Raw genomic sequence first — 26,594 nt, 5'->3', positions numbered from 1 at the left:
GCCATATTAAAGTATGTGTTCTGGAGTTTTTTTACACCACAGAAAAAGGTGCAATTAAACACCTAGCCAAATTTGAATTATTAAAAAAATATCGCTAAGTAAATGAAATAAGTTACCTAAATCGTGAAAAAATAAGCAGTATTCTCTGCTCTCAAACGCTGTGGGCGTGTCCGCTGTCAGTGCTGAAACCACACCCACTCGCAAGAGCTGTCGTCTCAACTTCTCCAAGAGTCAAACATACTGATGCATATAAACAAAAGAATCACTCAGAGAGTTGGAAAATTTAGTAGAGTGACTGTGGATTTAACACAGTTTGTTGATACGGGAAGAAGGAGGCGGGAACCGGCTAACTTTAATATAAAAATAAACAAATACAAAACGAAAGTAAAATGCCGGCAGTTCCTCACAGACAAATGCCAACCACACAAACATAAAATAAAGTCCAGGCCTGGTTCTCTCTCGTCCTTCACTGTCGTCGCTCCTCCTTTTATGCTTCCGGAGATCCTCCGTGAGAGACTCTAACCCTCTAACTAACATGATTCTTTTGTGAATCATCAGATCCTTCTGTCCACCCTCTCATCATTGGACAACTGGAATTCTCTGGTTCGAATCCTATCTCACAGGAAGGTCTTTCACGGTTGCCTGGAGAGGGGGGGTATCCAAAATTTATCGACTAACCACAGGGGTTCCTCAGGGTTCAGTTCTCGGACCCTTCCTCTTCTCCATTTACACTACACCACTTGGTCCCATCATTCAGGCACATGATTTCTCCTACCATTGCTATGCTGATGACACACAACTCTTCCTTTCATTCCAACCAGATGATCCTAGAGTAGCTGCACGAAGCTCAAGCTGTCTGGCAGACATCTCGGCATGGATGAAAAAACATAATCTACAGCTCAACCTGGCAAAGGCTGAGCTTCTCGTCTTCCCTGCCAATCCGACTCTAAATCATGATTTCAGCATCCAGCTTGGCACATCCTCTATTACCCCATCAAATTCGGCCAGAAATCTTGCAGTAATCCATGATGACAAACTGACCTTCAAATACCACATTGTGAAGACAGCTCAGTCATGCAGATTTGCACTATACAATATCAGGAAAATTAGGCCCTTCCTAACAGAACATGCAACACAACTTCTGGTCCAGGCCCTGGTCATTTCTAGGCTTGATTACTGCAATGCTCTTCTGGCTGGACTGCAATCATGCACAATTAAGCCTCTACAAATGATTCAGAATGCTGCAGCATGTCTCATCTTTAACAAGCCCAAAAGAGCCCACGTTGTGCCTCTCTCCATCTCTCTGCACGGGCTACCACTTGCTGCTCGCATCAAATTCAAGGTGTCGATGCTTGCTTACAGATCCACCACAGGCTCAGCACCCTCCTACTTCCACTCACTCTTACGAGTCTACACTCCTACCAGAAGCCTGTGATCACTAAAGGAGCGAAGGCTTGTGGTACCATCACAGAGAGGCACAAAATCAGTCTCCAGAACATTCTCGTTCACTGTTCCTTGCTGGTGGAACGATCTTCCTGCCTTCATCCAGAATGCAGAATCCCTGGCAATTTTCAAAAGACAGGTGAAAACTCATCTCTTTCGTGAGCACTTAACCTCATCCTAAAAAAAAAAAACTTCTTATTCCTATCCTTTCACTTCCACTAATCTCTCTCAATTGTAGTTTATGATACTCTGAGCACTGCCTAAAACTTGTATGGTGAACACTTCTTGTGTCCATGTGCCTCGTCATCACGACTTGCTTGTTGTATTCCTCACTTGTTAGACACTTTGGATAAAAGCATCTGCCAAATGAATAAATGTAAAACGTATAAAAAATATTGCCAAAATTATTGGGACACCCCTCCAAATCATTGAATTCAGGTGTTCCAATCACTTCCATGGCCACAGGTGTATAAAATCAAGCACTTAGGCATGCAGACTGCTTCTACAAACATTTGTGAAAGAATGGGTCGCTCTCAGGAGCTCAGTGAATTCAAGTGTGGCACTGTGATAGGTTGCCACCTGTGCAATAAGTCCATTCATGAAATTTCATCACTACTAAATATTCCATGGTCAACTGTTAGTGTTATTATAACAGAGTAGAAGCAATTGGAAACAACTCAGCCACAAAGTGGTAGGCCACGTAAAATCACAGAGCGGGGTCAGCGCATGCTGAGGCTCACAGTGCGCAGACGGCAGCAACTTTCTGCAGAGACAATAGCTACAGACCTCCAAACTTCATGTGGCTTTCAGATTAACTCAAGAAAAGTGTGTAGAGAGCTTCATGGAATGGGTTTCCATGGCCGAGCAGCTGCATCTAAGCCTTACATCACCAAGTGCAATGCAAAGCGTCAGATGCAGTGGTGTAAAGCACGCTGCCACTGGACTCTAGAGCAGTGGAGATGTGTTCTCTGGACTGACCAATCACGCTTCTCTGTCTGGCAATCAAATGGACGAGTCTGGGTTTGGTGGTTGCCAGGAGAACGGTACTTGCCTGACTGCATTGTGCCAAGTGTAAAGTTTGGTGAAGGGGGGATTATGGTGTGGAGTTGTATTTCAGGGGTTGGGCTTGAACCCTTAGTTCCAGTGAAAGGAAATCTTAATGCTTCAGCAACAAAGCGTGATAGCAAGTCAAACGGCCACGTTGCTGTCTCTCTGAATCATGCACATTATCTACCACTTGATGCGTAGTTGTGGCCTAGTGGTTAGAGTCAGACTTGTAACCTAAATGTTATGGGTTCGAGTCCACTACTCCATATCACAATCTGATTCTACTGACCTGCTTTTGATTTATTCATCATACATTTGACAGATTATACAGGTATAGAATAAATTTCATTTTTATGACTGGATTCTGTGATTACGTCTGCATCTTCCATTTTTTTTTTAAAATCCAGTTTTTATAATCAAAATTAAAACGAAATTCCTCAAATCAATTCCTCTCACAGCTATATTGCTATCTTGCATTGAATTCACGAGTTTGTTTCCTCATAAAATCTTTAAGCTAATAAGGTTAAGCGTATTTGGCTTGCTGTCCGCTGTGGAGGGGCTCGAGGAAGCAGCTTCAACTCGAGCTTGGATATACCCCCCAGGGACTACTATTGCATGAAAGAGGAGTACGATAGATGAGATGCTTAATTTATGTGGTGGAGTTGGGGAGGTGGAGGGATATCGAAACAACTGATGCCAGAGCAGGGTGAGTAGCTGCTTATATGCTCTGGATGTAATTGAAAGATTAGGGTAGCCCTCCTCTTGAGATTATGTTTGAGTTTCACTAATTGAAAGATTAGATGGGTTCACTCCTCCCGAAATTACGTTGTGAACTTCACTTATTATTCAAATACGTCACCATGAATGAAAGACACTTGATGGAGTGACATAATTTGGCCAGTCATCACAACCATCTAATGGGCATTCATTGGAGTAGTTTTAACATTATAACGAAGATATAAACGATCACAATCTCTATGATTCTCTTGAAGACGTCTTCAACATAAACCTGATATAAACTCATCAGATCGCCCACCGCTACAATCTAACAACAAAATGTCCTTGTCACTCATCATGGCTGTTAGGAAACTAAGTGGATCTTCATGTGTATCTTCAGGTGTCTTTTAATAGTGAAACTCTTTCCACACTGATCACACATGTGCAGCTTCTCTCTGCTGTGGATCCTCTCATGTGTTTTCAGAGATGATGACACACTGAATCTCTTGTCACAGTGTGAACACTTGTAAGGTTTTTCTCCAGTGTGGATCCTCATGTGTATTTTCAAATGTGATGACTGCCTGAATCTCCTGTCACAGTGTGAACACTTGTAAGGTTTTTCTCCAGTGTGAATTCTCTGGTGCAATTTTAAACAGTTTGCTCTAGTAAAAGTCTTCTCACACTCAAAGCACATGAACTCTTTCACACCAGCATGTATTATCTGATGTCTCTGTAAACTTTGCAGCAGTGAAAAACTCTTTCCACACACAGAACATGAATGTGGCTTCTCCTTTGTATGAACTGTCAGGTGTTTCTTCAGGGCTGATGACCCAATGAATATTTTGCCACAGTGATCACATGTGTGCATCTTCTCTCTATTGTGGATCCTTATGTGATCAATAAGATTTTTTCTGTGAGTGAATCTCTTTTCACACTCAACACACATGTATGGCTTCTCTCCAGTGTGAACTCTCATGTGAAGATCAAGACTTGGTTTATCTCTGAATCTCTTCCTGCACTGATCACATGTGAACGGCTTCTCTCCAGTATGAATTCTCATGTGAAGCTCAAGACTATGTTTGGTTGAGAATCTCTTTTCACAGTGTTCACACATGAAAGACTTTTCTCCAGTGTGGATTCTCATGTGAATCTTAAGGTTTCCTGAATCTGTGAAACTCTTCCCACATGTAATGCATGTATGCGGCTTCTCTCCAGTGTGGATCATCATGTGCCTCTTAAGTTTACTTGATTCTATGAAACTAAACCCACATTGATCACATGTGTACGGCTTCTCTCCAGTGTGGATTTTCATGTGTCTTTTATGTTTTGACAAATCCATAAAGCTCTTCCCGCATTGATCACATGTGAACGGCCTCTCTCCAGTATGAACTCTTACATGAACCTCAAACTTTTGTTTGGTTAAGAATTTCCATCCGCATTGATCACATGTGAATGGCATCTCTCCAGTGTGGATCATCATGTGTAATTTAAGGCATTCTGATCTTGTGAAACTCTTCCCACACTGGTCACATGTGAATGGCTTCTCCCCAGTATGAACTCTCTTATGAATCTCAAGATTTTGTTTGTATGTGAAACTCTTCCCACACCGAGTGCATGTGAACGGTCTCTCTCCAGTGTGGATCCTCATGTGACTCTTAAGATTACAATTACTTGTGAAACCTTTCCCACACTGATCACATGTGAACGGCTTCTCTCCGGTGTGGATCCTCATGTGAATCTCAAGATTTTGTTTGGTTGTGAAACTCTTTCCACACTGAGTGCAGGTTGTAGATTTCTTTGCTCTTCTTTTCTTTAAAAATGTCTTTTTGGTCTTTGAGCGACTCAAAGGTTTTTCTCCAGTTTTGTCATGATGTTTCACCTCCACTTCACTCAGTTCTTCACTCTCCTCACTCTCTTCTATCGGGTCTGAAATAAAAGTAAAAAAAGATTTATTTCATTTTCAGTACATCAAAATCATTTAAAGAGAGAAGTACGAAGTGGAAAGACATAAAAGTGAGCCCTGATGTAATAGCAGAAAGTAGACAACTTCTATAAAATACTATCATTTAGATCAAATGTGGATGTGCATAATTAACAATCTATTTGCTGAAATGTGGCTTTCGTAGGGCAGTTTATTTCACAGCCTTATGTCCGCTTTAAAGCATTCTATGTGACGGCCGAGAAACCGCGACATGAATGTCTTTGTGCATTGTTCTTTTTGCCAAGTTAAAAAAAAAGGCTGATACAGTAAAAAGTGCTCAAAATGTGGCTTTGTTGTGGCAGTGCATCATATTTCAAGGACATTTTAATGAATTTAACTTTGTGGCAGTTAAGAAATCACATTGGGAAACTGGCTCAGTGTGCATTGTCATAACATATTAAAAAGCATAAAAAACATAAAAAGTAGGGGGCCTGATACCAGGCTCATGTACTTGTACTCATATTCATAAAAATACCCCCGATACCAAAGACTGATACCTCACGTGACGTAACTGACAGAATTTTCTGTGCAAAAGAGCTGAGACACAACACATACACGGTAAACTAACATTAAGATCCAGGTCCAGGTGCAGGTGATGAGTGATGATAGGGAGATGACGAGGATGTGAGTGCAGGTGTGGAAACACAAAGGATCTTGGGAAATGGAGTCTGGGAACAAGCTGTGACATTACCTCCCCCTCCCGGTAGGCGCGGCCTCGAGCCGTAGATGGAAAAACCGAGGAGGGGGAGTGGGTGCCCTGGAGTCCTCACGCAGGTGCAGGGAGAGGAGCAGACGGCAACGGAGGTTTCCAGGGCGGGTCCAGGAGTTCAGGGAGCCAAAGCGGGTCAGAGGCCGTGGGCGGCCATGGCGGGTCAGGAGCCTTGGCTGGCCATGACAGGTCTGGAGCCTCAGTAGGCCATGGCGGGTCAGGAGCCTTGGAAGGCCATGGCGGGTCTGGAGCCTTGGCTGGCCATGACAGGTCTGGAGCTTCGGTAGGCCATGGGGGGTCAGGAGCCTTGGAAGGCCATGGCGGGTCTGGAACCTTGGCTGGCCATGACAGGTCTGGAGCCTCGGTAGGTCATGGCGGGTCAGGAACCGTGGAAGGCCATGGCGGGTCTGGAGCCTTGGCTGGCCATGGTGGGACTGGAGCCTTAGCAAGCCATGCCGGGACTGGAATCCCACCAATGAGTTCCCCACACACGGTACATGTACATGTAGGCTCGGGGAAGGCTGGGACTGCTGGTTCAGCCCAAAAGTCTATTCCGCCTCCTTTGGCGGCTCATGGAAGGCTGGCTTGGGCTGCTCGTTGGCAGGCTTAAAAGAAGGCTCAGGTGAGGCAGCGACCGACTTCTTATGCCGTTTGCGACTCGCGTTGGACCTCTTCTTGAATGGTCTGGGCTGAAGGTCAGACAAGGCCATAGGGGAATGCCCACTGGAGTGGTAGGTGGAGGAAATCAGCGGCTGGTGAACTGGCCAGGCCGCCTATGTTTCTAAGAGGGCTGGAGGAGGAGAATACGACTCTTTCTGAACCTCTTGAATTTCAAACTCGGAACCATTAAGAAAGAAAATCAGATTAATAGACTCGACTAGGGAAAAGAGCCGTTCTGGTTCAAAATAACGAATTGTCTCCTCGTCCAGACCCCTCAGAAAACAAGTGTTCAAATTTGCATCAGGCCAGCTCACCTTACTAGAAAGCTCTGCGAGTTCCTCCACATACTTCTCCAGCGGGCGGCCGTCCTGTCTGGCAGTCCAGAGGCGGTCCTCCGCCGAGAGCTTGCATCCAATTTTTTTGGGGGGCACAGGTACAAGGAAGATACCCATATTAACTTGTGGATGTCCAGCGGTTGGGTCTGATCTTCTGTTACATGTTAGTTGCGGTAAAGATGAGGCATATACGGAGATCCACAATTAAAGGTATTTATTCCACAAAAGAGCTGAGACACAACACATACACGGTAAACTAACATTAAGATCAGGCAAGGAGTGCAGGGAGTGAGTCCATTATAAAGAGAGTGCAGATGATCAAGTCCAGGTGCAGGTGATGAGTGATGAGGAGATGATGAGGAAGTGAGTGCAGGTGTGGCAACACGAATGATCTTGGGAAATGGAGTCTGGGAACAAAGGGAACTGTGACAAGAGGTGTGGAAATACTTCAAAATAAATGATGACAACACACACATTGTGAACTGCATGCTTTTAATCACATTTCGTTATCGATTAGTGTAGGCGGGTTAGGTGGAATTGCACTGAATAACACAGACCAGAAGCGCTCTCTCTCTCTCTCTCGCACACGCTCTCTCTTTTTTGCACACGATCTCGGTTCTCTCGGACAGCGTGCGATCGGTTCTCTTTGCGCCTGAACAGTTGTCAAAATGTTTATCGTGTGGAGTATCTCACGTAAATACAGTCGGTTATGGCTCGGTTATGGCTTAAGTCCTGCGAGGACTTCAGGAGACGCAATCATCTAGATCAACATTCACATTGCACAATCTCTATATCCTAATTTATTGTTAATGTAATTCATTTTCCAGGAGCTCATTACTTCTACCTTCAGTTAAACTGCTAATAGTGATTGTAATTACCTAAAGTATATTATTTGCTAACTACATTCTTTAAATTGTAATGTTGACATCCATTTTCTGTAAAGCTGCTTTGAAATGATATGTATCGTGAAAAGCGCTATACAAATAAATTTGAATTGAATTGAATTAAGTGGACGTAAACATTTGGGTGAAAACAGGATATGTGTCAGTGTTCATGGATTCGGTCTTAAAGGGACCGTAGCCTATATTTGTTATTAATGTTAATAAAACAACAAAATATGTTAAATTAATGTTAACATGGTAAATAAACTACTGTATCTGAAAAACAAGATTATTTAATTTGTATCTCTATAGTATTTGTTGTATTGTTTGTAATTTTTTTGTACATTTCTTTTAAATAACAACAATTATATTTATTGAAAAAGAGAGAGAGAGAGAAATTAATACATGTATAGGTATCAGTATCGGCAAGTAAAAGAAAAAAGTATCGGTACTCATATATCCTGTCTGTCATGATCACCGTCTGTTCCTGTCAGTTCCCGGACTACATCTCCCATCATCCTCTCTGCCACTCACCTGCACACACTTAACACTAATCACTAATCACCACACCCAGCTGCAGCTCATTACCAGGACAATAAAAGACTCTTACACACATCACCTCACTGCTAGGTCTTGTTTTCCCAGTGTAACATTTCCAAGCGTTTGTCCTGTTTATCCTGTCTGTTCCGGTTCCTGTTTCTGATCCCTGTCTGGTTCTCCTGTCCTGTGATTGATAGCTGCCTGCCTTTTGACCACTGCCTGTTCTCTGACTACGATCCTGCCTGTCTCTGATGTTCCTGTTTACCCCGTTTGACCATGCCTGTACGACCACGCTCAACATTTAATAAAGCTTCGCATGTGGATCTTACTCTGAGTCCCGCCTTCGTTACAGAAGACCTAGCCACACCCAGATCCAGCAGCTTTGTTGGGCGTCCTAGTCCCAGTATGGATCCCGCAACACACCTGGTCAGCCTTCGTCAAGGTAACTGCACCCTGGAGGTTCATATCCAGAAATTCCTGGACATTGCCCATTTTTCTGATTTACCGGACTGTGCCCTCATTGACTTTTTTGCTTATGGACTAAATGAACCTCTTAAGGGTTATTTAATCGCCAATGGTCCCCGAGGGACGTTTATGGAATTCTTGGACTTTGCCCTGCTTACCGTTGGTTCACGTTTTACTGTGGGTGTCGCGGGGAAATGCGACACCATAGTAAATCACGTAATGGACGCCGCATCAAAGAACATTCACAAAAAGGTGGCCACTATTACAACAACACCAGTCTATGTCCCAGCTGATCTCCATGAGCAGTGTCACGTCTCCGCTGATCGCCCAGAGTCACGTCAAGTCTCCGCTGATCGCCCAGAGTCACGTCAAGTCTCCGCTGATCGCCCAGAGTCACGTCAAGTCTCCGCTGATCGCCCAGAGTCACGTCAAGTCTCCGCTGATCGCCCAGAGTCACGTCAAGTCTCCGCTGATCGCCCAGAGCAACGTCACGTCTCTAGATCAGTTCGGGAGCGGAGAGGGTTGCGTTCCAGTGTGACTGATCCACCGCTGATTTCAGCACGAGCGGCTGGCATTCCTAAGCCTCCGCCGGCCGCGTCGCACTCAAGCCAGCCGGCCGCGTCGCACTCAAACTCATCGGACGCTACGCTCTCAAGTTCGTCGGTTGCAACGCTCTCAAGTTCGTCGGTTGCAACGCTCTCAAGCGCCCTGGATGCGATGGACAAGATGGCTGCTTTGCCAGTGCCCACGGGCAAGATGGCCGCCCCTGCAGTGCTGAAAGATGTAGGGGGTGTTCCAGCCATTGAGTCCGCTCCAGAACCTGCTTCAGCCAGTGAGTTTGCTCCAGAACCCACTCCAACCGGTGAACCATCACCTCACCCTCGGAAGAGGAGGAGAAGGAGGAAGAAGGCTTCTTTCATTCCTCAAGGCTCAGAAGCCTTTCAAGAGGCCGCTACTCCAGAGGTCTCTCCCACTCCGCCCAGGTGTCTCGCTCTGCCAGCGCCACCTGAGCTCCTTGCCCTGCCGGCGCCACCTGAGCTCCTCGCTCTGCCGGCGCCACCTGTGCTTCTTGCCCTGCCTGCGCCACCTGTGCTCCTTGCCCTGCCGGCACCACCTGTGCTTCTCGCCCTACCGGCATCTACTGAGCTCCTCGCCCTACCGGCATCTACTGAGCTCCTCGCTCTGCCGGCGCCACCCAAGCTTCCAGCCCTGCCGGCGCCATCCAAGCTTCCAGCCCTGCCGGCGCCATCCAAGCTTCCAGCCCTGCCGGCGCCATCCAAGCTTCCAGCCCTGCCGGCGCCGCTCAAACGCCTTGCGCTGCCAGCGCCACTCAGGTGTCTTGCCCTGCCAGCTTCACCCGAACTCCTTGCCCATGAACCTGTGACGGGCCCCGCTGAAATCCCCAAGAACTTTTTGGGGGGGGGCAGTATACCTAGGGGTGGGGAGCTGGTGGGTGGGGACCCTGCTCAACCACTGCTGTCATGGCCATTAATGGACTGTAGGCCACTAAGGCCATGTATGGACTCCGACCTGCCGTGGTTGCCTGAACCATCCGACCTACCATGGCCGCCCAGGCCACCTGACCTACCGTGGCCGCCCGAGCCACCTGACCCGCCGTGGCTGCCCGAGTTCCAGGGACTGCATTGGAGATCCCGTTCCTGGCTGCTACTAGATCTCCAATGCACCCACCCCCCCCTCCCTAGCTGTTCCTTCACGTCGCGAGGACGCGCCTTCCGGGAGGGGGGCGTTATGTCATGATCACCGTCTGTTCCTGTCAGTTCCCGGACTACATCTCCCATCATCCTCTCTGCCACTCACCTGCACACACTTAACACTAATCACTAATCACCACACCCAGCTGCAGCTCATTACCAGGACAATAAAAGACTCTTACACACATCACCTCACTGCTAGGTCTTGTTTTCCCAGTGTAACATTTCCAAGCATTTGTCCTGTTTATCCTGTCTGTTCCAGTTCCTGTTTCTGATCCCTGTCTGGTTCTCCTGTCCTGTGATTGATAGCTGCCTGCCTTTTGACCACTGCATGTTCTCTGACTACGATCCTGCCTGTCTCTGATGTTCCTGTTTACCCCGTTTGCCTGTACGACCACGCTCAACATTTAATAAAGCTTCGCATGTGGATCTTACTCTGAGTCCCGCCTTCGTTACACTGTCCTTTAAAAAATGGTATCGGTGCATACCTAATAAAAAGTATTACTGTCGCTTTATAATATTAAGACTGAAACACTGTAGTCACATCATGAACTGTAGCTTTTTGGGCATTGAGAAAGGGAGTGTTATTGCTGGCGATGCAGGCCTCACTGAGCCATCGGATTTCAACAAAAATATCTTAACCCTTTCGATAGTGAGTTTAAAATATTCTAACTGTCCCCCCAGAGTGAGTTTTTTTAAGGCGACCATTATTTTAGAACGTTTGCCTTTAATGTTTCCATGGCGACGCGTCTTGCGTGTCACGAGCGCTGAGCGCAGCAACAATAACACTGTATGACAGATGGATCGCTATTATTTAGTTTTTCCTTTTTTATTTAAAATATTCGCAAAATTGCTTACCATGTCATCAACTATCTGATATTCCGATTCTCAAATATGTGTAAGTGAGTGTGCTTTGTCGTTTTAAAACCTTTATAACTGATCTTTATCTTGATCTATAACGCGAGATGGGCGCCGCCATCTTAGTTTGCGCTGCAGTTCACAAGAGTCCTGTCAGTCGGATTTACAGCAGGTTAATTCATCATTTTCTTCCGAAATATATGCAAGTAAGTGGCTGGTGAACTGGAAGAATAATAGAGTAAACTTTATAGTTACTTAGGCCCATTATGTGTGTCTGATATGAATAAATGTCGCCAAATTATATTTGTTATTGCTGCTTCCACTGATGTCGGACATCAATGTGTAAATTATAAATGCTTAATGTATTGTTTTAATGGTGCTTATGCGTATTTAAATGTCTGAAACCTTAAAATACACATTATTTGCCTGAAAACACTGCATAGCTGTGATATATGACAAGAGCTGCGCGTGTCCGTCTCGCAGCCAGAGCGCGAAAGCACAGTTTGAATCTGGCAGTTATGTGACGTCGCTGAACGTTCGAAATCCCATATGTGGTACCGTACGCCCAGGGGCACAGACATAAAAATCCCATATGTGGGACCGTACCGCTCAAAGGGTTAATTTGTGTTCTGAAGATGAATGAAGGTCTTACGAAGGGCTGCACGATTAATCGTATTTTAATTGCGATAATGATATCTGCTTCTCTCAATTGATTTTAAATAATCGTCACGATATTGGCGCGCTCATTATTTATCCTGAAAATGTGTTTTTTCTTTGGGATATGCTTGTGGTTGCCAGATGCAAAGATCTTAAATCCCCCAAATAGACTTTTTTTCCCTGTATTTTGCTTAAATCTGTGTAATCTGGTAACTATTTGCATGCGCTATATGCGGAAGAAGTGCTGATGATCTGAAAACAAATGTGCGCCTGAGTTTAGCGATCTTCACAGCGAAATTCTGCTTCAATGAAAGTGTCACACAGTCAGTCTTTGTTTCTTCACAAGCTACTTGTCCCATTTGTGTGACAAAATCTGCCATGATCAAACCTTCAGTGCTGAATTTCAACAAATGCAACACTGATCTCCACCTGACTGTTTGCAGAATGCACTTTTGCAACCTATGTGACAATTCAATCTGGAAAATGAACATAATTTTGAATTATTGGAAATAATATTAGTTTTGCTGTTTTATCTTTTGAAGTTCGTAAAGGTTTTGCCAGTTTTCATAATGTTAATCAGCTGAAAATTATATATAGCCAGGGATATTCTTTTTTTATATCAAAGAGCGTCCATCATTCTTTGCTTTGCAAATTTGCAGGGCAATCTGAATCTGTGGTTTGTCTTATTTGCAAATGAATAGTGTTGCTTTAAACCATCTAACGAAGTTATCATAGTTGGTTAAATGAAGTATTTATTTTATTAATATTACTCTGAGCGGCTTTATACATATTCATACAGAATCACTGAAGTCACTGCAGTCTGAGACAAGAAATGAAAGCTTCTCCTCACTTTCATATCTCTAACCTTCAAGGCTGAAGCCTCTGTCCAATTATCAGCCTTCACCTTATTAGGAATATGTTTACCATCTTTCTATACTTCCAGTGTTTTCTACCCCTCATGGAGGATTCACTACATCCTGACTCTCTGAGCAATACAAAGACTGTGCATAACTAAACACATCTGCAGCCGTGAACATAAGTAAAATCATGCAGAAAATTTATGAAAACAATCTTTGCTGTTTACTGCTAAAAAACAAAAAAAAACATAAAACAATGTTGTAAACTATATTGAGAAATGTCCAACATTGTTGCAAAACTGTGAACTAGATATAAAATATGTGCAAAATTAAACAGCTAAAATAATAATTAGTTTGAACTGATTTTGACAGATGAAAGTTTCTCAAATCTCCCTTTACTGAACATTTGTTGAAAAATCAGTACCTGTTTCATAGTTTGACTGTTTATAGTTTTTACTGTCGTTCAGCATCATGAATGAATGAAGAATAAACACCAACCTCTTTGTTCTTCAGTATCTTCAGTGTGTTTCATTCTGCAGGGTTCTGGATCAATCATGTTCTCACTGTCCTCTTTAATAAACTCAGTCTTTGATGATTTCAGCTCTTCCTGATGCTCTGATGCTCGTCTGATGGGAATATTCCTGTATTTATTGGAGAACTGATGTGGGAGGAGCTTCACTGTTGATGAAATGTAGTGGGAGGGGCTTCATTGATGATGAACTGTAGTGGGAGGAGCTGCTCTGACAAAATTAAAAATATATCAGTTGCTAAGTTTGTTATTATTAATTATTATTATTAATAATAATAATAATAATAATAATAATTATTATTATTATTATAATAGAGTCATTCTATGAAATGGGTGCCATTTCCACTTCCATTTTCCATTTCCAAAATTTTTATTAGGAACAAACTTTTTTTTAAACAAACATACAACTTGAAAGATATGTTAATCCTCCAAAAAACATATTTTCCCACCTCAGGCACAAAATCTTTAATAATATTATCCTTTTTATTCAGGCAAGGAAGCCATTCTTGTACCACCCCGACACTGAAAATATGTTGATGTGACGGGGTGGTATGGAAAAAGTGTTTCTCTATATGATCTGCTTGTTTTCAATTTTAAAAACTGGGGGAGGAGAGACATTCAAATTGAGTAAAAAGTGTGTGAGTGATATAGTGAGTGAGTGAATGAATGAACCAAACAGTGTTGCCAAGTGCACCAAAAAAAGTGCTAATGTGAAAGCACCCTTACACGGGTTAAGCGAGCTCAAATAACATGATATTTAGCCCTTGAAATGCACATTTTACTAAGGGAACCCTGCCAAAAAAAAAGTTTTACCCCCCGAATGTGATTTTTATTAGGGGACATTTTGGGATGAAATTTACCAAAATTTCCGTAAATCTCCCATGTGGTCAAGTTTTTCAACTAGCATACATGCATTCAATCTGAAATATAATTGTCTTTGTATTAATAATGTAAAAGATAGTTTCCCTATCTATTTTGCATGACGGGTCAACAAATAAACAATGTAAAAACATTTTTACATACAGTGGCAAAAAAATATGTGAACCACATACTTTTAAGACATAAATATTTTCATTATCGATTAGAGTTTGCGTGTGAGGCTAAATTTAATTGCAATGAATAAATAATTGTTCAACGTCATCAACTGCCTGGATCTCATTTTCTCAAGTTTTTGCATCAATTTCTTACTGATTATTTGAGAAAATTATTTAAGTGCTCTATTAAAAAACAATACTGTAATTTATCACATATGACATTAAAACAACAATAATAGAGTAACACTACACTAACAAGATAGATAAATAACTACTCTACAACAACATCCAAATTAATCTGAATATAGTTTTAGATTACATAATCTAAATAAGGTAATTCGATCATTAACTTGTTAGTTTTGTACAGAAACTTACGATGATCATAAAAACTTTAGAAAGAGAGAAAAAAGGAGCACCACAAAGCAACATTTAATGTTTCCAAAGTCAAACTATATGAACATTTATAGTTTTAAAATGTCTCACCTGGATCATTACAGGCTCGATGTATTTAGCAGTCTCTATTCCAGTTTAATAATGTAAAATAACTAAGCTGACAAAGAGATAGAAAGACAGAAATTTAGAAATCAAAAGATATAAATGAAATGGCAACAGCAACACTATTCACATCAATTCCCCTCACAGACCTCAAACTTTAACTTTTGACATTCAGTAAAAGTTCTCACCCCAAACAAAGAAACAACAACTTAAACGAACGCACAAAATCGCTCAATCAAACTGTATAAAGTGTGTTTGATGTTTGATGAAATACCGTGAACTGCTCTCCTCACCTCAGAAGATCGACGCTGACTGAAACTGAACATAAACGGGGCGCTGCAGCTCGGAGTAATGGGCGTGTCCAAGGTTTGTTTCAGGTTTCTCATTGGTGGAAGGAGCTTCTTGTTGGCAGCTGCGTTGGTCAGTCATCTCTGCAGCTGTCATTTTTTTTCCAGACACGTGACATCGCTAGCTTATTTTCTCCTTGCACATATTCAGACACGAGCTGTCATTATAACGTTATAAACGTTTCAAGAAGCTTGTAAGCACAGGGATTCACTCATTTCAGGTGCTTTGAGGGATGTGTCTGGTATTCACGGAGCCCCGGACATAACCTTCTGTAGATAAAATAGTAGATAAATGTGCACACGATTTACTTGTTTACTCGATTTATAAACCATAAACATAATTTATAAATCGAAGGCATTACAACTGTAAAATGACAGTAAAATGTTGATGCAGGAAACAGATGTTATATGCATACATTTCATTTTAGCTTGGTCTTTAATGTTCAGTTTTTGTCTGTTGTCCCAAATATAGCTACTTTTAAATTTAATATTTGTAATAATGAGCAACATTTAGAGATTAGGGTTAAAAAAAAGTACTAGTGTTGGATTAGGTTTGATAGTAATCCTTCCCTTCCTTATCACACACTCTGCAGCAACTTTTGTCTCTGTAAGACTGTCTGACCTTTCTTGTAAGAAATAAAACTTTTGAAAGACAATTGTTTGACTCTTATGCAGTGATACTTATTTGCCACCAATGCTGGGTGTGTAAATCTGTGGTGAGATGGAGACAGTAATCATTTTATTTTGTAAAAACTGTGTTTAAAGTTCATAGTGATTGTTATGACTTCATGAAGCCTTATGGTGTGAATGAACATCAAACTGACTAGAACAAACTCATTGAAATGTATATATGACACTGGATATCAAGGGTGAAACTGTTATTAATGTAGACAAACAGCATCTCATTCAGTGTCAGTTTTGTGTGGGTGAAATATAATTTATTAGGCATTTAAAAACTGAGGCATTTTAAAACATGGAAAGCCCCAAAAGTAAATGGCTTTCAAAACTAAAATTATAAAATTATTCCTGATGCGAGCGAGGCAATAACATTTTTTAAATACAATTATTAATGAGTTTAATCAATCATTACTTGAAGTGAATATAAAAATTAAGTAAAAGTATAACTGAATATGACAAATCTCTTTTATGAGTTGTAAGAGCGAAAGCATCACAAGAAAAGAAGAGAAGCCTGTCATGTGACAATATCACTTAACCAAACCTCTTTCCAGAGACCTTGGCATTGTTGTACATTATCAGTATATAATTTCCTAATTCATAGATGCAATATTGCTGATGTAACCAATAATTTTTCGTTTATTTGTTTGGTGCATAATAAGGTTCCACCTGATTATTTTCAGAAAAACAATTTATCTTTCCATAAGATAATGTAACTCTTCCATAGCCACACCAAATTTAATTACTTGTATTTGATGTATCTTACACTTTATTCCTATACCATCAATGTTATTCATTTAGTGGTTGTGTTAGTTATTCTTGTTTATCTTTTGTTTATTGTATAACACTTGTCTCTTCCTTGTGCTGATAATACAGAAGAGGCTCTGGGTACATTACATCAATTCTAATGAATGAAAAGCCCCTGTTGAGAGAGTTGTTCTGTTGTCCTGAGACTGGTGCCGTAAAGGAAGTCAGTGTTGCCAAGTCCAGGGTTTACATAACTAAACATAACTACAACTGCAATGAAGCAAACAATTACTGAAGGAAAATGTATAACAGTATAACACCAAATGATGCAGGGAAAGCTGCACTCCAGTGAATTCTACCGAATAGGAAAAAATATTCATCAGTCAGTCACTCCTCGTGTTTGCTTCTATGGATGAAATGAGCACAGCATGTTTGTAAATTAAATAGCTGTGTTTCTTTCACATCTCTCAGAAATCAACAGTAGGCTGCTATCAACTAAAACACTACATCATACTGTAGGGGAAATTACAGATAAATAAGTAAAATAATCTTAGTCCAAACTGAAAACAAGATTATATATCTTATTTTTGGTTTGAGATAAGATTATTTTACTTACCCCACTGGCAGATTATTTTTTACTTGTTTTAAGGAAAAACTCACTTAATTTTGACTTATTTTTCCTAAAAACAAGAAAATAATTTATACTTGTCCAGAAAATGCTTCTTGATCTAAGAATTTTTAGATATTTGGACTGGAATCAAGACAAAAATTCTATTCTGCAGAGTAACATGTTCTTTGTGAGATTTACGGACAATATTCATCTTTATTCTTTGGAAAAATACAGAAGAGCAAGATACAACTCGTGTCACGTGTCAGACAAATGAGCCCAAATGAAATGATTAATTAATTTATAGGGAATTATAAGAGTCACTTACGACCGAGCAACTGAATCGTCCAGCGTTCATTTACTCAGGCCGTAATAAGCTCTTGTAGCGGATATGAATTGTGAAAACACTGTTTAGTAGCAAGGGTAATGTTATTGACAGTTTAAGACATTGCATTTGTAAACACATAATAACAATACACTTCTTTTAAAAATCTACAGGAGACTTTATTAATTATTCTAACACAAACTAATATATAACACAAACACACACCCACATTCATACATGTTGCAGAAAGAAAGGAAATGAGAAAGAAAGAGTTTTAGGAGAGACTGAAATGATGAGCATGATTTCTAGCAAAATATGCACTTCATAAGGCCTGACCTGAACAAACCATGAATCATTAAATTAATGCACCAGTTCAGCTTTAGGATCTGGAGGCACTTGCTTGTTGTTTGTCTTTGAATGCGGATTCCCTTGTCTGCGTTCTTGCGAGTTAGTTGGTTTGTTGCATTTCCTTTCGGGTCCAGATTGATGTGCTGGCCAATGAATGGAGTCTTTCTATTGTCTTAGTGATCTGTGATCTGCCTATTTAATATTAGGGTGTTGTCCCACCTCTTTGAGGAGTTCTGACCAATCAGGTTTTTTCTTTGTCTTAAAGGAACACTCCACTTTTTTTGAAAATAGGCTCATTTTCCAACTCCCCTAGGAGTTAAACAGTTGAGTTTTACCGTTTTCGAATCCATTCAGCCGATCTCCGGTTCTGGCGGTACCACTTTTAGCATAGCTTAGCATAGTTCATTGAATCTGATTAGACCGTTAAAGAGTTTTGATATTTTTCCTATTTAAAACTTGACTCTTCTGTAGTTAAATCGTGTACTAAGACCGGCGGAAATGAAAAGTTGTGATTTTCTAGGCTGATATGGCTAGGAACTATACTCTCATTCAGGCGTAATAATCAAGGAACTTTGCTGCCGTATCATGGCTGCAGCAGGCGCAATGATATTACGCAGCGTCTCTCACAAATGTCTCCATGGTTGCAAGGCACGTTCCCTGTGCAAGCAGGGGCTCACGGGCGCTGCGTAATATCATTGCACTGCTGCAGCCATGGAACGGCAGCAAAGTTCCTTGATTATTACGCCTGAATGAGAGTATAGTTCCTAGCCATATCAGCCTAGAAAATCACAACTTTTTATTTTCTGTCGGTCTTAGTACACGATTTAACTACAGAAGAGTCAAGTTTTAAATAGGAAAAATATCAAAACTCTTTGGTCATTTTTAAGCACGATGCTAACGGTCTAATCAGATTCAATGAACTATGCTAAGCTATGCTAAAAGTGGTACCGCCAGAACCGGAGATCGGCTGAATGGATTCGAAAACGGTAAAACTCAACTGTTTAACTCTAGGGGAGTTGGAAAATTAGCCTATTTTCAAAAAAAGTGGAGTGTTCCTTTAAAGGTGACTTTTGTGGAAGTAATTAATTAGTAATTTTATTAATCCGAATATAAAGAAGGATATAAATATAAAGAGCCTTGCATGTGCTTCCGCCAAATCGCACTTTCATATTCTTCAAAAAGCTTGCGCTGTATGTCCTACACCTTCCCTATTCTACTTACGGAACAAATGGAACTGGCATTATAATGTGAGTATAATATTTATTTGGATGTTTAATTGAAAAAGATGAGATAGTTGAAAAGTGGACTTTAGATAAAGAGCTGATTGCTCAGATACAATTGAAGTCAGAATTTACAATGGTTCAATTTGATTAATGCAGTCTCTGAGTGTTCAAATTTCAGACGGCTTCTGGAAAAGGGATGGTAGCAATAAACTGGAGTCTGTTTAACAAAGTGGCGAAGATGCAAAGACAAGTCCACAGAGAGAAGAAGAGGGAGGAGCTGACGGGCTTTCAACTCCCCTCCTGAAAGAGGAGTGAAGATAACATCCTGGAATGCAAAACTGTGGCAGGATCAATCAAAAGCCAGACTGAGGAGAGAGAGGCAGAGAAACAATGGAGAAGACCATACACCACAACACCAGGCCTTTGAGTGCCATCACAGACTGACAATCATGAAAACTGACTGACCCAGACTGCTTGTTTTAATGATTAGTTAAAGTATAACTCGATGTTTTAACTAATTGCTAGTGGAATAATCTAAGAAAGCATACTGATAAACCAGTATAATAATCGATGATCAGTCGATTAATCGTTCCAATAATTGGTAGATTAATCAATTATCAAAATACTCATTTGTTGCATTGTGGGAACAGTTTGAACAGTTTCCTGTTCCAACATATAACTGTGCACCAGTGCAAAGCAAGGTCTATATGGATTGAGTTTGGTGTGGAGCAACTTGACTGGCCTGCACAGAGTCCTGACCTCATCCTGATTGAACACCTTTGGGATGAATTAGAGCGGAGACTGTGAGCCAGACCTTCTCGCCAACATCACTGCCTGACCTCACAAATGTGCTTCTAGAAGAATGGTCAAAAATTCCCATAAACACACTCCTGAACCTTGTTAAAAGCTTTCCCAGACCCAAAACTGATATAGTTTCAAAGGGTGGGCCAACTCCATATTAAACCCTACGGATTAATGGGATGTCATTAAAGTTTATGTTCATGTAAAGGCAGGCATCCAAAAACTTTGAAATAAAGTGTACATGAATAAAATGAAGCACAACAGCAAGTCAAACAGCCATGTTACTGTCTCTCTGAATCATACACATTATCTACCACTTGATGTGTAGTTGTGGCCAAGTGTTTAGAGAGTCAGACTTGTAATCCAAAGGTTATGGGTTTGAGTCCTGGTACTGGCAGCAGTCGTAACAGAAACAGTGCTCTCTTCCACACTCAATACCATGACTGAGGTGAGACCCTTGACAGTGTTTTGGGGTTTAATATTCACAGACACTAGTCCATATCATGATCTGATTCTACTGACCTGCTTTTGATTTATTCATCAAAAATGTGACAGGTTATAAACTTATAGAGTAAATTTCATTTTTATGACTGGATTCTGCGATTACGTCTGCGTTTTCCATTTTTTAAAATCACGTTTTTATAATCGAAATTGAAACTAAATTCCTCAAATCAATTCCTCTCACAGCTCTATTACTAGCTTGCATTGAATTGTTATTCAAATACATCACCATGCATGAAAGACACTTGATGGAGTGATATAATTTGGCCAATCAGCACAACCATCTAATGCTGCTTCTCTTCACTGTGGATCATCTTGTGTCTTTTCAGATTTGTTAACTGACTGAATCTCTTGTCACAGTGTGAACACTTGTAAGGTTTTTCTCCAGTGTGGATCATCTCATGTCTTTTCAGATTTGATGAACAACTGAATCTCTTGTCACAGTGTGAACACTTGTAAGGTTTTTCTCCAGTGTGAATTCTCTGGTGCAGTTTTAAATCACCGGCTGTAATAAAAGTCTTCTCACACTCAAAGCACATGTACTCTTTCACACCCGTGTGTATATTCTGATGTTCCTGTAAACTTTGCAGCCGTGAAAAACTAATTCCACACACAGAACATGAATGTGGCTTCTCCTTCGTATGAACTGTCAGGTGTCTCTTCAGGTTTGATGACCCAATAAATGTTTTGCCGCAGTGATCACATGTGAACGGTCTCTCTCCAGTGTGGATCCTCATGTGACTCTTAAGATTACAATTGCTTGTGAAACTCTTTCCACATTGATCACATGTGAACGGTCTCTCTCCAGTATGAACTCTCATGTGAACCTCAAGATTTTGTTTGTTTGAGAAACTCTTTCCACACTGAGTGCAGGTTGCAGATTTCTTGGCTCTTCTTTTCTTTAAAAATGTCTTTTTAGTCTTTGAGCGACTCAAAGGTTTTTCTCCAGGTTTGTCATGATGTTTCTCCTCCACTTCACTCAGTTCTTCACTCTCATTACTCTCTTCCATCAGGTCTGAAATCAAAGTAAAAAATAATTATTTAATTTTCAGTACATCAAAATAATTTAAAGAGAGAAATATGAAGTGGAAAGACATGAAAGTGAGACCTGATGTAATAGCAGAAAGTAGACAACTTCTTGATAATCAAAAAAAAGAAAGAAAAGTTTATCGATACTCCAGCCTTTCATAATTTAGCCCTAGGGGTCAGAAGCCATTCCTCTTTAAGACTAAAATATTACGGGGGGATCACGTGACGCTTTCATGGGCCCAGACCTACATTTTTTCTGGGAATGTTCTGGAATCTCTTCTGGACCTTCTTTCTGGTCTCAGCTTGCTCATGACATATCATTCCTGTTAGATAAAGATATGGTTTTGTCTCCGGAACTTTTCTTCTTATGTAACTTCTCAGAATTACCATTGTCTTCTCAACAGAGAAACTTTCACTGCAGCTAAGAAAGTCGTTGGATTCCTCCACATACGATGAGTAGGCGTGTATGGGCCCTATCTTTTCTGGATATTATTTCTTTGGAGCTATCAACAGCTCGCATACATGGAGCAAAGTCAAAGACTTTAAAGTCTTGGAGTGCTACCTTTGATGTTGTTAAATCCTTTCTCGCTTCTTTTTGATGTAAATTCTTTCTGTATTTTATATCCATTATTTTATTTATTTGTATAATTTTATTATTATTTATTTATTTATTTTATTATCATTATTTTTTTGATTAGGTAGTTCACTCTATACTTCTGTCACTGCAATCTCTTGTAATTTCTCAGTACAGTATAAGTCTACCTGGTGGAAGGGTGGGAGTTTGCATTCTGATATGTTGTATCTTTTTTATTTAAGTGATTACTCAATAAAAAACAATTGTTCATGCTCAATAAAAAAAGACTAAAATATTACTCTGAGCAGCTTTATACATATCCATACAGAAGCACTGAAGTCGCTGCAGAGAGTGAGACAAGAAATGAAAGCTTCCTGTCACTTTCATATCTCTAACCTTCAAGGCTGAAGCCTCTGTCCAATTATCATCCTTCACCATATTAGGAATATGTTTACCAACCAGTGTTTTCTTCCCATCATGGAGGATTCACTAGCAATAGACTCTCTGAGCAATACAAAGACTGTGCATACCTAAACACATCTGCAACCGTGAGCATAAGTAAAATCATGCAGAAAAATAATAAAAACAATTTTTGCTGTTTATTGCTAAAAAGCAGCAACAACAAAAACTAAATGTTGTAAACTATATTGAGAAATGTCCAACACTGTTGCAAAAAACTGTGAAGTAGATATAAAATGTGCAAATTGAAACATCTAAAATAATGTTTAGTTTGAACTGATTTTGACAGATGAAAGTTTCTCAAATCTCTCTTTACTGAACATTTGTTGAAAAATCAGTACCTTTTGCATAGTTTATCTGCATATCTAAATGTGCAGAAGTGTTTTTGAATCTTTCTAACATGAATGTTGTTCACCATCATGAATGAATGAAGAATAAACACCAACCTCTTTGTTCTTCAGTATCTTCAGTGTGTTTCATTCTGCAGGGTTCTGGATCACTCATTTTCTCATTGTCCTCTTTAATAAACTCAGTCTTTGCAGATTTCAGCTCTTCCTGATGCTCGTCTGATGGGAATATTCCAGTATTTATTGGAGAACTGATGTGGGAGGAGCTTCAGTGATGATGAACTGATGTGGGAGGAGCTTCATTGGTGATGAACTGATGTGGGAGGAGCTTCAGTGATGATGAACTGATGTGGGAGGAGCTTCACTGATGATGAACTGATATGGGAGGGGCTTCAGTGGTGATGAACTGCAGTGGGAGGAGCTGCTCTGTCAAAATCAAAAATATATCAGTTGCTAAGTTTTTTAATAATAATAATAATAATCAAAGCTGCAAGCAGCATTTACCGCAGTTCGAGCATTTAAGGCCTTTAAGCACATAAAAAGGTATTATATTTTATTCAGCAAGCAGGTAAACACTAATTAGATCAAAGATGGAAAAGACTATTTACTATTCCTTATTAAATTGCCTCTATTAGCTGTAAATAGTCTTTTCCATCTATGATCAAAGTGTTTACATGATTGCTGAATAAAATATAATACCTTTTTATGTGCTTATATTGTCTTCTTGTTTTTATCCACTATATTACTACGAGACTGTTGTATCGTCCAGATGATGGCCAAAACTATACAGATGAGTTATTGAAAAAATAAAACAGCAATTTATCACAATACGACATTAAAACAACAATAATAGAGAAACACTACACTAACAAGATACAGGTCCTTCTCAAAAAATTAGCATATTGTGATAAAAGTTAATTATTTTCCATAATGTAATGATAAAAATTAAACTTTCATATATTTTAGATTAATTGCACACCAACTAGTGATCGACCGATATTGATTTTTTTATAACCGATACCGATACCGATTATTTGCATGTTTATGTACCCGATAACCGATATGCAGAACCGATATTTATTTACTGTTATACTTCTGTTTTTGACAATTATTACAACACAAATGAGCTGAACAAACCATTTTATTTATAACAATCACTCCCTCCTTGCATACAAAAAAAAAAAAAAAAACTTTACTGAATAATATTAGCTGGAATATATAACATTGTCAGGAAAGTAACAAACAAAACAGCACACATCATTGCATTTTCCAACTAGTGTTATTAATTATTATGTTTTGTCGGTCTAGATCATGAAATGCTTTCTGACAAAGTGCTGTAACTTATCTATGCATTTACACAAAACTATAAATTGGGCTACTCAACCGCGATCGCGTGTGGAGATAATAAATTTCCACAGAGCTGCATTTATTTAGATTTGTATTAACTAAATAATGGTTATGTAGTAAATCAAATGATTATATAATCTAATAAAGTTAAACAGCACTTGTCAGTTGGCATTTTATGATCTAAATTTAATCTAACGTTAAATCATGAAATGCCAACTGACAAAGTGCTGTTTGACTATAACTTAATCAACCGCGATCGCGCATAAAGATAATAAATAATTAATTTCCACAAAGCGGTAGTCTATATTTATATGTGTATTAGCGAAATAATTGTTATGTAGTAAATGATAATATAATCTAGGGTGTTTAAACAAGATAATCTTGTCAAAAGTTTCATTCAGTGGCCGTGCTTAAGCCTCCTGCACTGTAAAAAGTGAAACATTGGATTAACTTAATAAAATTAAGGTAACCATTCACAATAAAGATTTTACATTGACCTAATGTTCAGAAACCATTCAGTTCAAACTAATTTTCTGCATTTCATGCAAACTCTTTTCTGAATTTGGTGTAAATCAATATTTTAAATTGGCTTAAATTAAAAAAACACGTTTCTTAACAGACTTGATTTCCTGCAAACTCTTTTATGAATTTGGTGTAAATCAATATTTTAAATTGGCTTAAATTAAAAAAAAGGTTTTTAAGAGACGATCTAAATTTAATTTTCTTCAATCTGAAATATGTATTCATTGCAAGTAATATAAATTGCTTCACAATTGACAATTAAAAAATTTAAATTCTCTCAAAATATATATATTTTAAATGAGTCAGATCAAACCTTATTTTAAAAGATTTATTAAATCACTGTTTTTAAGATTAGACTTTTTTGGCAAAACAAACATTGTTTTACAAATACAAATATAATTCAGAGAAATGAATGTAAATCAAATACAAAACATAGATATTGCCACATCCACTAAACAACAAACAACTACTGAACTACTAATACGATGTAGTGGAGACTGGGGTGAAAGAATTTCTGCCATCCTGTGTTCATCAAAGCACTGAAATGGAGGCTGTCAGTCAGTCATTGACTATGCAGCAGAGTGGAGAGGCGACATATTTTGGGGGTCATTTTTCTTGCGCCAAGTTCCATTAAAACTTTCAGAAAAAACTCAAGTGAATTTCAGTTCTTTTGGATACTCGAGGTATACCACATATGTTAGTCCAAACAGCATTGCTACAGCAGCTGCGGTTGAGGGCACTTTACTGAGGACCTCTGTGGACTCAATGAGAACCCTGGTGTCTGTCTGTCTCACAGATTAAGACGGCCATTGTTTGCTCCAGTCCATCACCTGGCATATCCTGGCAAGACAATACATAGCAATGAATAAAGAGTGTATCAGTATCTCAGAAAATTAAACACTATTTTGTTTTTTTAGTGGTTGATAGCACTGTTGCGGTCTATTGTTTTTGTGCACAGATCTCAGACCCTAGGCTGCCTACAAAGGCGTTTTTTTTGACGGCCTGCTTATGGGGCGTGCAGCTAGCGGATCATAAGGATGAATATGATCATTTATGTTTGGGCCTGCAATCGCTGATACAACCTTTAAAGGGATAGTTCACCCAAAAATGAAAATGTGATGTTTATCTGCTTACCATCACAGCACATCCAAGATGTAGGTGTCTTTGTTTCTTCAGTAGAACACAAATTATGATTTTTAACTCAACCGCTGCCGTCTGTCAGTGGTACAATGGAAGTCAGCGGGAACTTGGACTATAAGAGTAAATAAAACACGACAGACAAATCCAAAATTAAACCCTGCGGTCTTAAGACACGAAACGATCGGTTTGTGTGAGAAACCGAACAGTATTTATATCATTTTTTACCTCTAATACACCACTATGTCCAACTGTGTTCATCAATCGATTCGTGATGTCTGAACGCGCTCCGACAACGGAAGTGATGTCTAGCACTCATTGAAGTATATGGGCGAGACATCACTGTTTTTGTCTGAGCGCGATCAGACATCACGAATCGTTTGATGAACACAGTTGGACATAGTGGTGTATTAGAGGTAAAAAATTATATAAATACTGTTCAGTTTCTCACACAAACCGATCGTTTCGTGTCTTAGGACATCAATGTGTCGTCACGAGCGTTTGTGGCGTTTCGTTTGGATTTGTCTGTCGTGTTTTATTTACTTTTATAGTCCAAGTTCCCGCTGACTTGCATTGTACCACTGACAGACGGCAGCATTTGGAGTTAAAAATCTTAATTTGTGTTTTACTGAAGAAACAAAGACACCTACATCTTGGATGCGCTGGGGGTAATCAGATAAACATC

At 39.9% G+C, this 26,594-nt stretch overlaps 1 pseudogene; it reads right to left on the bottom strand.

The window, feature by feature from the left end:
* Positions 1–3,571: 3,571 nt before the first annotated feature.
* Positions 3,572–26,594, bottom strand: part of LOC137003241 (zinc finger protein 721-like) — a 78,961-nt pseudogene continuing 55,938 nt past the window's right edge.

Source organism: Chanodichthys erythropterus, chromosome 3, assembly GCF_024489055.1.
Source record: "Chanodichthys erythropterus isolate Z2021 chromosome 3, ASM2448905v1, whole genome shotgun sequence".
NCBI lineage: Eukaryota > Metazoa > Chordata > Actinopteri > Cypriniformes > Xenocyprididae > Chanodichthys > Chanodichthys erythropterus.
The sequence above is the reverse complement of the archived record's forward strand: the minus strand, read 5'-3'. Positions and strand labels throughout refer to the sequence as shown.